We start from the raw sequence: 14,723 nt of genomic DNA on the forward strand, positions 1-14,723 counted from the left end.
CTGAACCCCTTCCCAGCATGGTCAACAGGGCTTTTGTGCATCTCACTCCAGTCTTTTTATCCCATGCTCACAGCCAGGGAAGGACCCAGGTGAGAGACATCAAGGACAGCTTCAATATGAGACTAGACACCATCAGTCAATCACATCATCAGTCAATTGACACAGAGTCCACTGAGGCATTCATTTGCCACCTGGAAATCTTTTAACCACAGCTCTGAAGACTGTTTAATGACAGGGATGTTTCTTTACACTGTCTTTCTTAGGAATTAATTCCAGCAGCTTCATTATAAAGAATAAACAACAAAGGCATGGCAAAGGACTCCTTGAAAGTCCAGGGGGACAAATTTCTCCTGCTTTTAAGGAAATCCCAGGGAAAAAAAGAAAAAAGTATAGTGCTACTGAAGAGATCAGTAAATAATGAACAGGAAATTCTTTCCCCAGCACTAAGTCAGTGGAGTTCCATTAATAATTTACAGCTGCTTAAGGGGAAGAATTAATATAAATGCTTTCCCTCCCTCCAGGACTAACAAGGCTGAGCTTGGAGGTTTCTCTCCTAGAAGTAATGAAAGACTCCAGAGCATTCCTGAACACCTCTGTGCTGCTGGGCTCAGTACATTGCTCTGCACAGTCTCCCTGCACAGCTACTGAACACAACACTTCATTTTCAAGCTCTCAGCTGCCCACTTACAGACCCTGAGAAGCTCACTGCCTGATCCTGTCCCGACCAAGTGCTGGAGAAATAAATCCATCTGAAGGGATAGTCGTGGAGTGCAGTGAGGGGAGTTGGGCAGATGGCTGGCTAATAACATCTTCCTCCCACCATGTGCCAGGCATCTCCAGCTCAGCCAGTCAGGTCCTATTAGGATGAGCTCCCACCCTGTCAGATAGGTCCAAAAGCTCCATTTAGCTGAGCTGCATCACTGTGGTTTATTCCTAACAAATAACAACGTACTATCCTCTATAGTCCTTTTCATTCCTGCAGCTCAGAACGTTTTAAGCTTTCCAACAAGCATAAATGAGGTAATTAAATGACAATGCTCCTTTGAGGCAAGAGAAGGGTATTAAGAGATCCCCTCAGACCCCACTGAAATACATCCACCTCAAGACGGTATTAGGAGCTGGGAGGATAATGCAAAAGAGTTATGCAGACACATTTGTCTTTGTAGGCCCCCTCTAACATTTGACCCAGTCAGGATTTTCTCATATTTTATCTGAAATTAAATTTCCACCATAAATACTGTTTTTGTAATGTGATTTATTTATTTATTTTTAAGAATGTTTGTCGCGTGACTGCAGGCATTAGACCTCCTAGCTCTTCTGACAACAGGTAAGAAAAGTCTTTCTAAGCCCTGGGAATTAGAGTCACCAAAGCCCATAGATGTTAGCTGACAATGGAGCTGCTGTTCTCTCTCTGCAACTTGTAGGACAGCCTGGCTTTGTGTTCTTCATTTCATTGCATGTCCCTACAGGTTAGCTGTCCTTCCAAAGTTAAAAATCAAAGCAGTGTTATAGGCATAGAACAATTTACTACTATCACAAATTGTTCCCATACTTTTTCTACAGCAAGCTAGTTGCACAGAAACATGACACATAGGGGCTTCACAGTTTCATCTGCTCCTCCTGGCCCCCTTGTCCACTGACACTGCCTCCCAGCACCCATTGGCACATGCCAGGAGGCTTAAAGGGACTGGAAGCCTTGGTCAGGCAGCATCTCACCTCCTCTTAGAATGTATCTCCACTTTGTCCTGGAATGACTGCTGGCAAATACAGCTCATCCTTCCCCAAAGAGCAGAGCATGGAGACCCAGGACAGACAGGAGGTAAGAAGGATCCTCTGAAGTCCTGCTGTTAGGGTCAGCCCAGCCACTGTGCTGGGGAAAGTATGAGCCTTTTAACACATACAATCAACTGTGCAAAGCATCTTCCATAGGGAAGGGGGAAATGAATTCCTCCCTGATCCCCCTCCTGAGCTCACCTTTTCCCTGAAGCATGAGATTCAATTACCCTTATCATTATTGTAGCTTGCCTTGCTAGAAATGTTATTAGTGGTGATGAAATTATCCAGCCTCGTTTTACACTGGAGAGAAACATAGAAGGCTCCTCATGACAGCTGCCAGGAGGCAGACACTCCTCAGCAGAAGGGGAAGGGCTCTTCTCCGAGTGCCACAGCAGTGTCCCCCAAGGAAGGCCCAGGATCGTGGCCTTCATTTATGCCACACATCTGTTGCAGAAACCATCAACTGAGGACCATAAGAACACACAGTGGCTGAGTTGTCCTGAACTACTGGGGAACTACTGATTGTCAGGCAGGCACATTTTCTGAGATAACACATAAGGTATTGCCATCAGAAAGGCAGTATGGAGCAGAGGAGTGAAAGCAGGAAGGCAACCAGTCCACCATGGAAGAGATGGGGTCCAGGAGTCACTGCATTTGGAAGGATGGTGGTGTGACTGTGTGACTGTGTACCCAGTCCACCATGGAAGAGATGGGGTGCTCAGGTCCAGGAGTCACTGCATTTAGAAGGATGGTGGTGTGACTGTGTGACTGTGTATGCACACATGCAGGCACACAAAATTACCCTTAAGAGCAGCTGCATGTTGGGCATCCTGTGCACAAATCTGTGCTGGAGAAGCTGAACAATTCATCTCCTCAGTCCCTGGCTTCCCTTTGCACACTTGGCATTCCCTGAAGGGGCTTCCCCTTCTCCAGCCAGCTCCAATCCCTCTTCAGCACCTCCTCCCTTTGGAGCAGGTTTTAAATTCATCACTGTTTTCAAGAAAGCACTTAAAGAACAGAGCAGAACTGATAGCTAAATTAAACCTGCTGAGAGTGCCTGTTTAATTGAAAATGCCATCTGTAATTTAAATGTCAGAGCTGGGATGGTTATTAAAACCCTTCTTGATTACTGTGCCTCATTTCACAGTTTCAAAACAGACAAGAAAAAGCTGCAAATGGGCCATATAACACAGCACCACCAAGCAATTAATAAACCTCCCCACCACACACCAGTGGGGCCAGGCTAGCTCAGTCCTGCCCCACAGCAATTGGCTGGTTCTCTCCTCATACCCTGTGGCAGGGCTGGCTCTTGTCTCTGCCCAGCACCAAAGTGCCAGGAGGGCAGCAGATCCTCTGTTCTCTTGGAGCCTGCACAGCAGAGCCTGGCAGAGCAGCCAGGGAGTGCATTCATTTCTCTCAGCCCCAACAAGCTGGAAGCCCTCAAAATGCTGGCAGAGCAGGGTCCCCTCCTGAGGTGCAGCTCAAGAGGCAGCTCCCTGTGTCCTGCACTGTTTCCAGCTGGCATTTGTGTGCTGCCTGCCCCCCACTCCTGCCCTCAACAAACCCACCAGCATCCAGGGGGTGCTGCCCCACTGCCACCCCCCCATGGCTTTCTTCCTGTGTGCTGTCAGCTGTGCCCTGTACCCAGCTCTTACCAAGGCAGGGGGGAGAGGAGGTGGCAAGTGGCATGGGAGGAAGAGGGACAAGCTCATGTCCATATCAAGGTCAGAGAAAACAGAGCCTTACTCTGAGCCCAGCTAGGTTACTACCAGCTCTGATACAGAGGAGGGAAGAAAACAAATCAGCAGCTGCTGAAGTAGCAGCGCCAAAGGCAGGTTTGCATTAAACAAGCACCATCCGTCATTCCAAGACTACAGTTAATAAACCACAGGGCCTCAGTAAATTACAGCAGGAGCCAGAGGAGCATGCAGGCCACCATAACCATGGGCTGCAAGTCATCTGCCTGCTTCACCTCTTCTGGGGCAGGAGAGCAGCCAGCTGCACTCAACTCCCCCCAGTGCTCACTGCCAAGGAGGAGACTTGCAGCAGCAGAGTTGGCTTCAAAGATACCCAGAGAAACTCATCACCAACTTTGGGTACCACAGCACACCTGCCTCCTTGGCCACTAGTCAGGCTGAGGGTGCCCCAGTGCCAGCAGAGCATCTGCAGGCCACGTAGACCTCCTTTTCTGTGTGGGTACTGCATGCAGTGGAGAGGCTTGTTAGATTAATAAGTACTGCAGTGGGGGCATTGGGAGCACAACTAATTAGTCATTAATGGTAATTGTGAGAGCTGGAAGAGACTTTAATGAGTACCTGGCCACAGCAGTATTGCCAGCTGCCTCTTTCTAGCTCCCCTACTTGCTCACCTTACCATAAGGTTTAGTCTTGGGTGGTGGGGTAGAATCCATCCCTCCTCTAACCTCAGGAGCAGGAAGGGAACACGGAGCAGGCAATCCAGTGCTGAGAGCAATGGCCCAGCTCTGATTCCCTGGCACAGCCTGCTCACTCCAGCTGCAGTAGCAAAAGAACAATTGATGCGGTTTTGCATACAGCTTCCCAAACCCTGACCTTCCTAGTTGTTTTTCATTTTATTCCTTAGCTTCACCACGCAAACAACATAACGAGTAGTAATTGGGAAATTATAAAATGCATCAAGAGATGAGCTAGGACAAAGAGTTCACACTGCTCCTCAGCTACCTCTATGAATAGAGGTTACCACATACACAGGATTCACTTGCAATTGCTTGGGCTGAGGATACAACTTTCATCCTACTAGTTTGACAAGGAGCAACTGCTGTCTTCTGAAGCACACAGCAATTAATGGATATGCAGGAAAATGGGTATGGGAGAAAAATATTTTGTCTTTTTTCTATATATTTATTGACTTGTTGCTTTACAAAATATACTCCCTTTGTTCTGGGTTAAAAAAATCCTTTCCCTTTGGGTAGGCAGACTCGAAAGAATTGCAGCAATAAAATCCCAGATATCTTTTTGCATTGGCTATTCCATGCAACATTAAATCAGGATAGTTGTTCACACTCCAGAATAATTGTCTTCTCCTTTCCAAGAAGTTAAGTAGCAGCATGCAGTGAAAGTAGAATAGATTCTATTAATTAGGCTCAGGATAGGAGTCTGCAAGTTTTCCTAACTTGGCTCAAAGACGAGAAAGTTTCATTTCCAGCTGTGACACCCAGTATTCTTCTCCCCTGGCACCCAGTAACCTGGAGGAAATGCATTTTTCCATCCTGAAGCAACCTTGGAGAGGCAAGTTCAACTGAGTGCCCTGGCATCAGTCCAATGAAGCACTTACATCCCTGATTAACTGTAATCACAGGTATGCCCCAGACACACATCCTAGTGTCTTTTTAATATTCACTGCTAACATTTTTTTAGTAGAAAAATGCTAAACTAAATACTCAGACCAGTAATAAATATTAGGTTCTGCAGTCAGAGAAACTGCAGTAGAAGGAAGGAAACCAGAACTGCTTGTTCAAGGCTACCCATGAGTCATCACCAGAGCCAAGGACACAAGCCACATAACCAGCTTCCTCCTGAGAGCCCACCAGACCCAATGCCTCCCCTGCAAGAGAGGCAGCTGATTCATTGCCATCATGTCTCATGGCAGAGCTCAGAGGTGCTCACATGGAGGAAGAAACAAGGGGCTGACAGACTGAGAAACAGGTACACACACCCCAACCCTCACTGCAAACCCCTTATAGCAACTGCATCCAGACTCTCCTCCAGGATCTAAGCCCTCTCAAGCACCAGATTCCCCAAGTGCAGAAATAAAAGCAGAACCACAGGGCCATGGGCACACACCAGGCATCTGGGGACAAGTACAAACAAGAGCACCCTTATCAAGCAAGACTGAGCCCAGCAAGACTTAGCAATTCCACAGCCAATATTCCCTGTCTAGCTGATGGACCTGAGGCTCCTTTAGCCCACCAGATCACAGCTGCCAACCTGCACAGGATGACATTCCTCATCCTATCCTGCCTCCATCAGACAGCCCCTGCACACACAATGGGCTTTACCTGCAACATATTGAGCACTCCCTCAGACACTGAGGACTCTGCCTTCCTCCCCCCACAGCTTGGCTTCAGGTATTCCTACCCCCTAACCAGAGCATTGGGACAACTTCACCCAGCCCAGCATCTTCAGGAAGTCTTTACTCTATGTTCCACAGCAAAACTACAAACACAAAACTGGTTAAGTCTTACCACAGCAGAAAAGAGACTAGATAGCAAGAAATGTCAGATTCAGGCATCTCAAGCACCACGTCCTTTATCAGTAACCAAGTTTTTTGATTTATATTTGGAAGATGCAGTTTTCAGAGTCTCATCTCTGCAGAACAGGTGAGTTACTCTAAGTTCTTTTAACTTACTACTCTTAAAAGTGAACCAAGTGGCAGAGAGACAAGAAAGACCCTGTTTACCTGAAGAGCACCAGTATGCTTTTGAGAAAGAAGAAACATCCATTAAGTGATCTGTTCGTTGTTATCCTGGTTTAAGCACTGTATATACTTAAATCACTTTTATTATCACTTTGAGAGAAGCCAAGCTACTCAAGGAACAATTCCTCTAATAATCATAAAAAATACCCTAAGGATTTTTCCATTCTGCACCTGAGCATGTATTTACATGATAGATTCATTATACCCCATTGAGTGAAACATGGCACATTTTTAACAACACTTATAAATATGTATTCACCTGATAGACTTGAGGAATTAATCTAGGTTTGAAAAGGTCCATAATTATGAGTTTACAAGCTCTTCCATGATTGTCCCTAGGGGATAGGGAAGGGATGGAAGAAAAGAGGAGCATCTGGAACTGTTTCCAAGACTATTTCCCTTCCCCCTCCCCAGCATCTCTGAACAATGCCACCTTCCCTTAGAAAATACACTAACAAAACCACAGCCCAGCTCTCCTGCTAAGAAACCACATAATTAGCAGAGCATTTCTATACTTCTAGGTCCTCTCCCCCTAATTTGTTTTAATTAGAGATTCTGTTGCTGGCTGAGGATAGCAGACTGACAGCCCCTAGAGCAAGAAAAAAGCCATAGTTATACACAAAAACATTGCAAGCTTATCTCATCTGCCCCTTTTCAAAGGGGAAAGCAGATTTTGGCCCACTAGTCTCAGCTTTGTGAATACAAGGGGAGTTGCCCAGTTCTGCTCCTGCTTCCTTCCAAGCACTTCACCAAAATACAGAACAAGCAGGTCAGTGCCACAAAAGAGCTCCAGAGTTGTATGGCATGACCAGCAAAACGGACTTCTCCTTCCTATCAGAGGCTGTTTGGGCTGCTTCTCACCCTCTTTGCTTGGAGCACATCTCTCTGTCTTCCTCTCCTGATAGACAGCACAGCCAGGAGGTGTGGAAACCCCTGGATATGCAGCAACCTGGCATGCTCCAGACACCCTGCAGTGGGGTTGTTGGCCTGTACAGGAAAGCTGGACCCTTAGGATCAAGTACTTTGAATTTTTTTTGCAGAAATTACATTATCCTTCCTTTTGATTTGTGCTTTATGTTTGTGCACCTCAGTCAAATGCACATTTTCTTCCCTTCCAAATTTCCCTGAGGTACTGAAGTTTCTAATTAACCAAAAAGGCTTTTTATTCCTTACAACTCTCCAGTTATGAATAATGACACTAGCTCATAAGTGAAAATTGTCTTTCTATTTAAATTCTGTAATTTTGGGTGGGTAAATGGGGAAAAAAAGCAACCATGAAGCAGTGGCCCTTGGGTCATTTGCAACTTATTAATTTCAAGCAGAGCTCTTAGCTGGCTTATTAACACTGAGTATACTACAGTGAAATTTAATGGCTAGGATATTAATTACTTTGCAGGCTTTCATATATAGAAAATGGTTTATTTTCATGTTACAAAGCAGTACTAGCAAGGGGATCATTTACCAGTCTCAGCTCTGGGCTGGTCCTAGCAACAATCAGATGAGGGATGCTCTGAGCCCTCAGCCTGGCACTGTGCCTAAACAGGACACCCTATGACAGTGAATTGCCTCTGAAGGGCTGGCTCCTGGTGCCTTTTCCCAAAATGAGGCATTCTGGAAGAAACCCACAGTTCTGCACTTTACAACTGAAGCTGGCATGAACATAAACCACACAAACCACAGCAGTGCCTTCTGCCCCCGCTGAGAGTCCCTCTGGAATCACTCTGCAGCAGAAAACTGCAGGTGCACAAGCTTTTTCAGTACAGAAACAGGACAAAACTAAGCAGCTGCCTCCTACCTGTCCCAGGACACCAGCTCTCTGTGGGACTGAGCCCTCAGGAGACACAGCCATTGCTGAATCCTTCATCCACACCAGCTCCAGCCCCCAGAGGGTCCTGGAGCTACAAGTTGCTTGTATGGGTGAGCATCAACAGCCACAAAGGCAGCCACAGAGCATTTCTAAATGCCAAGATACTTTGGATATTACCTACTCCCATCAATTTTAACATAATTCACATGACAAAGGCTCGTTTAGCCTTCCACCCATGCTTAGAGGAGCCACCTGCCCGTGTCCCACATGCCATTGACTCATTAAGCTCAAATCAGACGGCTGTCTTTGCAGAACATGGGTCAGTCAATTGACTGTAACAGGAAGCAAATAAAATGCAACAGCACTTTACAGTCACCGCTCAGTGCTCTGCAGTAACAGCAAAGCTCTGGTGTGGTTTGTGTGGTTATTTTCTCTTAGGGAAGGATTCCACCTGGTTTGGGATTCAATACAAGAATAACAGTAATTTGCATGTCTGTTAAAGCAACCTGACCTTGCAAACCACACTGCTGCTGGGTGACCACTTCCATAGCTGCACTCACTCTAAAAGCTAGTCACCCCCCTACACAGTCATTAAAAAAACTGATAAACAGAAGCAGAATTCCCCAACAGATCTCAAGAGAGAAAACTGGACTATAAAATAATCTATATATACAACTAAAGCACTGGAAAAGAAATACAGTCACACAGCTAAACCAGCAACTGTGATCACAAGTGGGGTGTTCACAGGTGCCCCCAAATCTAAGCAGAGTTGCCCCTCTTCACCCAAATATATATAATCCATATTTTTCAGCTGGCATGAGCATCTGTTAAAGGATGGAGACAGACACCATTCGAAATGCTTGTATCTAACACAACCTGGAGCTGTCAGCAAAGGAGAAGAGCACAAGGTGGAGACTGCAAGACAATTTATTCCAAACAAAGGAGGACACGTTAAAAACACAGTGTTCAAGGGAAGATGCCAGAAGTGCTGAAAAACCATCTGTCTGTGCCAAGGTCTTCATCAAAGAAGCTCTGTTGTGGGACCAGAGGGGACACCTCAAACAGCATACAGTGCTTGCAGTGTTTGTTTACTCAAGCTGAAGCAGAACCACCACAGCACAAGCAGGTGGCTGAAGATACAGGGACAAAGTAGAGATGGGGAAAAAACCAAACCCAAGAACAACAAACCAAACCCTGCAGAGGTTTGTGCTGGCATGACCCAGACAGCAGGAGTGTAATGGCAAGGCCAGTTTTCCTCCCACAGCTGCACCTCTTGGGCAGGTAATAGAACAGAGAGGTGAGAGGAGGCAAAACAGCATCCTGCCTAAAGGCTGCATCCAGGAGTGGGGACTGCAGTGAGAGAACCTGTGAGGAGTCACAGAACAACAACCAGCCTCTGGGAGCAGTAAAATGAATGGGAGAGGACAATTACAGGTTGAAATTTTTCCCCTCCCCAACTTTTTTGAATTTTTCAATCCTGTTATTTCTTCCCCTTTTAAAATAAAAGTCATTATTTCATATGCTCAGCTCTTCAAAGAAGTTAAAGGACCTGGCACTTTCTCTACCCTTTGTACCTTCTTCAGATGCATTTGTTGAATATGGAGGAACACTCCTTTTATATTCCCAGCTCAAAAGGATCAAAACAAGGATATAGGGACTGGTGTCTGAATTGTTAGTAGGACAGAAACCCAAAAGCATTGATGCTAATCTTGCTTCTGTTCTCTCTCAGATATTCCTCAGCTCCTTCAGCCCTGTGCTTCTGTCCTTACTGCTCCACTACTTCATTCGGGATGGGGGGCAGTCATGACCAAAGTGGTTAGATATTTCTCCTCTGTTTTTTAACTCAAGTGACAATGTCATTTCAGCTAAGCTACAGTTTCAGAGGTAGGAGTGGATTTTATTTTAAAAAAAAGAACTATCTTCGCTAGAGAAAGAAGGGGATGGGGGTAAAAATCAAAGTTATTCTAGTGGAAAGAACACATCCTGGTTCTTACAGTTCCAAAGAAACCAGAGTTTCTTGTGTCACCTTAGGCTGGTGTCTCTGCAAACTGCTTGTCCCCAGCTTTGCTGACATGGATCCCTCTTGGGCCCTGGGTCACACCAGCCTTTGACAAGCTCAGGGATTTCAGAGAGGAGGGGACAGGTCAGTCCACAGGATACAGCACTGCCTCATCCTCCTCCCTGCTGGGAACTGAGGTCATGATTAGCCTGGTTTAATGAGGGGTTATTAATTCCTCTAGGCAGAGGTTCCTCAAGCAATGACAGCCCAAAGGTCAAGGTACTTTTTGCACACTGAATACCATCAAAGCAAGACCATGTGGCTGAGTCTCCCCCCAGTCTTAATGGCTGATCACAGGGTGTTTCTGGAGTCTCTTGTTTCATGACAGCTGGAATTATGGGCAGCTCTACTAAAAGGACCTTTTTTATGGTGCAGATAGATGCTCTAATCTGTTTTAATGGCTTTTCCAGCAAAGCCTTTGACACGTTCTCATTACAGTAATGCTTTAATGCAGAAAGCATTCATACAATTAGGATAAAGTCTTCAAGATCTCCTCTTTATGGACTTTTTTTTTTTTTTACTTCAATACTGTTCTGCAACTCACACAGCAGGACCAGCTTTGAAAAGCTGCTTTGTACAGACCAAATTGGACCAATTCCATCTTGTAACAAAAAGCCCCCCCCACTTCCTAGTTACTAGGTCAGCACGGCAGCTGGTGTAAACACTCATAACCCTCCTCCAAAATCCAGGCCACATCAGAGTGTTTTGCAGCCAAGCAGTGCCAGCTCAGAATATTATCCAGTTTCCAGAGGCAGCAAAAAGTACAGTGCTCTTACCCAGGAGTGAGCTGAGCACAGACCCCATTGCTCCTTCACACACTCAGACCTCTGTCCCCTTCAGCTCTGAGCAGAGGACAGGGTAACGATCACCTCCTCACAAGCTAGTTACTTGCCCAGACCCCCACTTCTTCCAGCTCCACCAGTTACCTACAGTTACCTGTCACCTCTTGCTGGGCATGGCTGTGACAAACAGCACTTTGGAGTGCCAGCAAAGAAGAAAAAACCTGTATAGCCTATTTAATCAGTAAGCAGTTAACTCCCAGATGCAGGGAACTGGTTTAAAGGGAGCTTAAAGCAAAGATGAGAATTTTTCCAAGCTAAATCAATTAACTACAAGGTCTTTGCTCTACTGTCAGTGCCAAGGAGCATGACTAGATCAGAAACAGCTTTCAAACCTGGGAAACTTCAGCTTGCTGCCAATAGGAAGGGATAAGGACTGGCCATCACCTCTGCAGGTGTAGCAGTCTTCTTCAATACTGCTCCATGAGTGTAAGCACAGACTGGCTAGTGCCCCTGAGCCCAGCCCCGAGGAGGGCTCCACAGCATCTCCCTCCCAGGGCCTCCTGAACTGCGGGAGGGAGCCAACAACTGTGCCATTTCTTTTGTGGAAGCCCTGCAGCTGAGCACTGCTCTTCACCACTAGGCACAGAGCAAAGGTCTTGCCACGGAACAGCTCCACGCTGTGAGAGATGTAATTACATTTCTGGCTCTATTACTCTGTTCCTTCACCTATAAAACAGATCCAGTGAAGAGAAGCAAGCAGCTCCCCATTTAGAGAGGCCTGGAAAATGCTTTTATCTCATTGCCATAGCAAGTTAAAAATAACCTGAAGGAATAAGGCATCTTTAACTCCAAGATTCCAAAGAGGAGGAGGATGGGAAGTGTTGGCACTGTCCTGCAGCCTGGCCCATGCAGCACTCCCAGGTCAGATCTCATGCCCCTGGCTACCTACCCCCTCAGCTAATGCAGAAATTAATCTAAATTAATCCAACCCCCAGCCTCAAGGGCCCTGAGTTAGCTTAATTAGCAGAATAACCTCTTCCACTGAAACTGCAAAAAAAAAAGATTAATTCTTTCTGAAGTCTCAGCCAGTATCTCTATTGTGTCCCAGCATCACCTGGCTGCCCAGACAAACAAAGCTATCAGCGTCAGCAGCAGAGCTGAAATACAGCCTGTCCTGGGGGAGGGAGGCCCAGCAGCCCTGCACAGGTATTTTCTACTCATTGCAGGAGGAACAGAAAGACAAGAGGTGCTCAGCAAGCATGGCCCATGCTGCAGATCAGGCAGTGATCCTGCTTCAGACAGCAGAGGCTCATTATGGGATGAAAACAGGCTGTCTCAGAGGGCAGATTTATTCTTAATGGGAGAAGAAAGGAAAACCCTTGCCTTCTCATTTCACTCTGATGATGATGTGAATGAATTTTATATTGGCTTGAAATAATTTCAGTGGGAAATATTTCAGTGGGAAGTGACTGCCAGCAGAGGGGGTCATGGGTTTTCTGTTTGCCCTCGTGAGAGGAAAGGACTCAGGAAGGCAGCAACTTCTGCTCCAGGTCCCAGCAATGCAGACAGCAGCTCAGTTCCAATGGAGCAAGGAAAAGAAACCTACCTCTGCTCCCACAGCAGCCAAGGGAAGGGTGCTCACTGATGGTGTGAAGACTGGGGTCTGGAAAGAGCCTCACACAAGCAGCCCCAAGTCAGGGGGAAATGCCACTGATGGAACTGAAGCAAGGGACAGCTCACTACCCCGATGACAGAACAAGAGCAGCACACACGTTAGCAGGAAAAAGCTCAATGCCTCATGTCCACTTTGCTGTGATGGGAGATGGAGAATTCTGGTTTCCTGGACATCTCTGTACTCCAGAGACTGCTGAAGTCTCAGGTTTCCATGGACTTCAGTGACTTGGCAGGAGACCCACCAGTGCAGCAGTCCAGCTACCAACCCTGCAGAACTATGTTCTACATCCATATGCAAAACAACTGCTGCCTGAACTGCATTTTCATCAGCACTAAGGTGTAGTTGGGCAGGTCAGAGCCATCTCATCCACAGACTGCACACTGGCTGCACACAGAGGGCACACAGGAAACTTTACCAACTAGCAGCTGAGGCAAGCAGGGTGATTGTGCCCAACTCACAACATGGGCCAGTTAATTTCTCTTTCCATGTCTGACAAGTGCCCCTTGTGCTCCCCAGGCTGCACACTCTGCCATCTGCAAGGGGAGACCTTTCCTCAGAAGCAACAACAATTCTTCACTTCCCCTTTGGTGTCCAGCAATTGCTATTACTTGAGACCAGAGTCAAAGGGACACATCTCTGCCCCAGCCTCGCCCCTGCAGGGCAGAGCACCCTGTTCTGCAGACTCTGTGCAGCTTCCTAGCAGAAAGCAGTTGTTCCTGTGTTAATGAGCTGGTGATAAACATTATTAAGTTGCAGCTTGACATGGGATGCGAGTGTGGAGCCAGCAGTGCATCTGCTGAGGCAGCAGCACTATCCTGATCTGGAGTCTCACTCTTCCCCATCACTCCTCATCTCCCTGGACCTGCAGCCACAAACAGCAGTGTCTGTGCAGGGATTTCCCCCCCAAAACATGAGCTGATCAGAGGGCACTGCAGAACAAGCCAAACAGGGTTTCCCAGGTTAATGGGAAATCTGTCACTCGAAATGTCACCAGTGATGTTGCAATGATTAAATCCCAGTCTGAAGTCCCCAGCCCATTTCTTATTGACTAAATCAAGTGCCTTGTATTGACAGGGCTTCTACAAAGCATGCCAAGGCACAGAGAAATCAATTCACTATTAGACCAGCCAGGCCACAGAGGTAAATTTGAAAGGTTCCCTGATAAAAACCAAGAAATCTGGTGTTTTTCCAGCCATAATTCAACCCTCCCCTTCATGTCTTACCCCCACCCTCAAAGGTCTGATGGGTGCTATTGACTGACAGGTACCGAGGAGAGGTGTTCAGGTCAGCTTCACATGCCAGGACTCTGCTCTCTGCAGCCTCGCTCCATCCTGCACTCGCTGGGGTAGCACAGACAAAAGGTCTTCCCAAGCACCAGCACCCGGGGATCCTGCAGCCTCCCTCGGGGAGTCAGAGCTGAGTGTGAAGGAGGGGCCAGAAGGGGAGGTGGGCACCACAGCACATCACACAGGCTCAGAAACACAGAACCAAAACCCAGATACACTTGGCCTGGGGTGATTTGGCAGTGCTGGAAAGCACCCTAGTGATAAAGAGGGAAAGAACTGAGACAAAACGAACCAGCTCTACTACTTGACAGCCTAAGCTGACCAAATATCCATTTTCCTCAGACACTTCATGTCTTCAGTACCCAGCTGGACGTAACCAATGGTGCAGTTATGGGATGCTCTAAGCCCCTGCATTTCCCACCAGTGCTCATGGGTGCCCAAAGCATTACTATTGCCATTGCTATGCACCTCCTCATCTCCTCTAGAAGTGGGATCATCCAAAATTAAATGGGTATCTTTGTAGTGTGGGACTGAAGGGCCTGGCATTTCTCATGCTAAATAGGAAAGCAAAACTAAACCTGTTGTGGGGAAGCAAGATCTCTGAGACATGGTTAAAAAAATACGGAGGCAAACAACTATAAAGCTGTGCAAAGTAGGAAACTGCAGTCCTCCCCCCACCTTTAAAAAAAAAAAAGAAAAAAAAAAAAGAAAAGAAACAAACCAGTGAACTAGTGTTATCCAACATACTGAGATAGCAAAATCAATTCCTTTGCACCAAATTACCTCTATTTAAATAGATTTATTTTACACCATTTGCCAGAGAAACGCATCTTCTATTGGCAGCAAAGCAAGGCTCTTTGCTGCTTTTAAAAGGAAAGGAAGC

The sequence above is a fragment of the Chaetura pelagica genome, unplaced genomic scaffold (genome assembly GCF_000747805.2).
Source record: "Chaetura pelagica isolate M959 unplaced genomic scaffold, ChaPel_1.0 scaffold159, whole genome shotgun sequence".
NCBI classification, from domain to species: domain Eukaryota; kingdom Metazoa; phylum Chordata; class Aves; order Apodiformes; family Apodidae; genus Chaetura; species Chaetura pelagica.